The sequence below is a fragment of the Kryptolebias marmoratus genome, linkage group LG10 (assembly GCF_001649575.2).
Source record: "Kryptolebias marmoratus isolate JLee-2015 linkage group LG10, ASM164957v2, whole genome shotgun sequence".
Classification (NCBI taxonomy): domain Eukaryota; kingdom Metazoa; phylum Chordata; class Actinopteri; order Cyprinodontiformes; family Rivulidae; genus Kryptolebias; species Kryptolebias marmoratus.
The window spans coordinates 1,762,736-1,766,193 of record NC_051439.1 but is presented as its reverse complement, the minus strand read 5'-3'; the positions used below and the strand labels follow the sequence as shown (position 1 = coordinate 1,766,193).

General features: G+C 53.3%; 1 pseudogene; it reads left to right on the top strand.

The window, feature by feature from the left end:
* Positions 1–775: 775 nt before the first annotated feature.
* Positions 776–3,063, top strand: LOC112450117 (annotated as a pseudogene).
* The last annotated feature ends 395 nt before the right edge of the window (positions 3,064–3,458 follow it).

The window sequence follows — 3,458 nt, the reverse complement described above, 5'->3', positions numbered from 1 at the left end:
TCAGGGCTCCCTGTTTTAGAGGATGATGCTATCTCTCTAGCGGTGTCTGGTACTGATTTTCAAGGGCAGGAGGAGGACGACTCAATATTGGGCGCGTTGAAGACCACTCTTGCTCGGTTGCAGCTGGATGCTCTGCAGGACCAACCTGCTGCTTCCAGCGCATTCTTTCAGCATCCTACTACTAGGTCGTCCTTCATGGTTACCCCATCTGCCGAATATGTGAAGGAGGTTCATACCTGTTGGGAGGACACTAAGGCCTTTTCTTGGCCGAACTCTGATGGCAGACTCTTGGCGGCCATGCAGGATGCACCCAAGTTTGGCTTGGGCCATATGCCATCTGTCAAACCTGCCATAGTATCCCTCTTTTTGGCGGCAGATGAGGCTTTGAGAGCTAATGCCAGGTGTCCTCGTCCTCAGTGTCGTGTGACGGATGATCTCCTTTGTAGAGCCTATGACTCGGGGTCCCGATTGGGGCGATTTGGGAACTTCTTGTCGCATTTGTTACTGGGTCTCTCAGCCTCTTTGGGGGGTTTGGCAATCGATGCGCCTACTCAAGACTTGGTGGATGCTTCTCTCAACGTCTTTGCTCTTTTGTCTAGGGAGATTGGCCGTGTCTTGTCTACCCTTGTCCAGGCACGCCGTCAGGTTTGGCTGGCACAGTCTCCTCTGACAGAAACCTGTAGAAGGACCCTCATGAGTCTTCCAGTGGTTCCTGGGGAGTTGTTTGGTTCTCCTGCGCTTGCAGCCTTGAAGCCTTCATCGTGTCCTGCTGGGGATGCCTCTGTGTCTTTTTCACATGCTTATCCAGCCCCCTCTACACCCTCTGTGGGGCAGCCACGGCCTGCTGCAGGGCCTGCTCCAGGCCAGTGGGATTTGCCTAGGGATCGGACTTACAACGCCTCTCAACCCAGGCAGTCCACTCGGTGACCCTCCCACCCTCTTAAGGGTAGGGGAGCTTGGAAATGACGCTTCCGAGCTGGCTGTGGGACATTTTACCCCAGATCAGGTCAGTCACTGGAACGCGCTTGTTTCCGATCCATGGGTGGTGTCTACTCTGACTCAGGGTTACGTGCTGCAGTTCTGCCGCCCTTCTCCGGTTCCTTCTCAGGTCAAGATGACTGTGATTCACGACCAGGTAAAAGCTCAGGCTCTGATCCACGAGATAGACGCCTTGCTGGCCAAGAGCACTAAATTGCCTGTCGACCCCCTGCGGGATCCAGGGGGCTTTTACTCAACATATTTTCTAGTTCTGAAAAAGACTGGCAGACTCCGCCCGGTTTTGGACCTGAGAGGTTTGAACGTGTTTTTAAAGACTATTCCCTTTCACATGCTCAGCATCAGGGATGTGCTTCGGACGATCTCCCGACTGGTTCACCTTGGTCAACTTGAGGGACGCATACTTTCATGTCCCAATTGCACCCCACCATTGCCCATTTCTCCGCTTTGCATTTCAGGGCAAGCATTTTCAGTTTAGAGTTTTTCCGTTCGGTCTTTCTCTGTCCCCTCTGTGTTCATTCAGTGCGTGGCTGCAGCCCTCTACCCTCTGCAGGCCAAAGGGTTGAAGATCATGCCCTACTTGGACGATTGGCTGATCTGTGTGCCCACAGAAACTCAGGCGGTTGCAGACACACGTATGTTACTCCACCACATAGACCTGTTAGGTCTTCGTGTGAACTGGCAGAAGAGCAACCTAGTTCCTTCTCAGGAGGTTACGTTTCTCGGGATCACATTGGACTCCCTCACTATGACTGCTTGCCCATTGCCTCTATCAGGGTTTTGATTTATTCAACCTGCTAAGAAAAAATCACACCGGAGAGGCTCGTTGTCTTTTGTGAAGGCCTTCGCAAGAGGAGAAATTCCCAACAGCCCCTAATGGCGTGCTGTCCAGGAAGTTCTGCCTCCTTACTTGGGCTTTCTTTTTTATTAAAGGAAGAAGAAAAAAAGGGGTCGATCTGAGCCGGCCAAAGCTGGTCCAGACCATAGTTTAAACATAAGCATAACAATAATACATAGCTGTTTGGGAGAGCCAGATGGTGTGGCGCCCGCCGTCTGACCTTCGTGTCTCACTTAGGCAGTTTTACACATGAGCACAAAGGCTGATAACATAGAAACCCTAACAGCCTCAGCGTGTCGAGGGCATTCTGCAAATGCTACCTGCCTTTCTACCCGGCCACGCACCCCCCTTCAGTGCTTACCTTCGTCTGTTGGGCAAGCTGACTGCTGCGAATACAGTGGTACCCCTGGGACTTTTGTCCCTGCGGACACTACAGATGTGGTTCAGCAGCCTGGGGCTGGACCCATCTTGTGCATTGCACTGACGCGGGAAACTGCAAGTGTCCCCTCAGTGTCTCGCGTCACTGGCTCAGTGGCGAAATGCAGTGTTCATGACGAGGGGGGTTCCGCTGGGCTCGCTGCCATCCCGACGGGAGGTTATCTCTACTGACGCATCCACCCCAGAATGGGGGTCGTCGTAGCAGCGATAGATTGCGGGGGGCATGGTCTCTGCGGGAAAAACTGCAGCACATCAATGCCTTGGAGTTGGAGGCCATGAGGCGGGCACTACAGCATTTCCTCCCAGGCCTGCGCGGGAGACATGTCCTGGTGCAGTCGGACAATCCAGAGGTGGTGGGGGTCATTTGGGAGAAATACGGCAAAGCAGCTGTAGACCAATTTGTGTCATGAGAGACGACGCATTGCCAGCTTTGGTTCTCTCTAGGTGCCAGTCCCCTGGGTCAGGATGCACTGGCGCACGACTGGCCGAGAGTGCTGCTTTATGTTTTTCTGCCGCTCCTCCTGATAGGTCCAACACTCCTGCGAGTTCTTTAGGAGGGGCATCAGGTCCTTCTAGTGGCTCCCTTCTGGCCAGGGAGAACATGGTTTCCACTGCTGCACAGGCTCTGTTGCAGCTCTCCAATGCCCCTTCCCCACAGGAAGGACCTTCTGTCACAGCTGGAGGGTCAGATTCTGCATCCCAATTCCAGTCGCCTCCGGCTCTGGGTTTGGCCACTATGGGGCCTGGCATTTCCTTCTCACAGTATGACGGGAATGTCGGACATACAATGACTAATGCCAGGGCCCCTTCCACACGACTGGTGTACACACATAAGAAGAGGGCTTTTAGCAGTTGGTGTCATGCTATACATGAGGATCCCGTGTACTGCCCTGTTGCTGTTGTTTTAACCTTCCTTCAAGCACTGCTTTCTCAAGGTCGGTCTCCATCCACTCTGAAAGTTTATGTTGCCACCATCTCCTGTTGGCATACATTAGTGGGTGGAGAGACGATAGGCTGTAACAAGGATGTTTCCTTGTTTCTCAGAGGGGCCCGACGTTTACACCCTCCCACACGCGCCGTTGTGCCTGTGTGAGACCTCTCTCTTGTCCTCACTGCTCTGCAATCCCCTCCGTTTGAACCCTTGGCAGAGGTGAGCCTTGAGTGTTTGTCAAAAAAGACCGCTTTT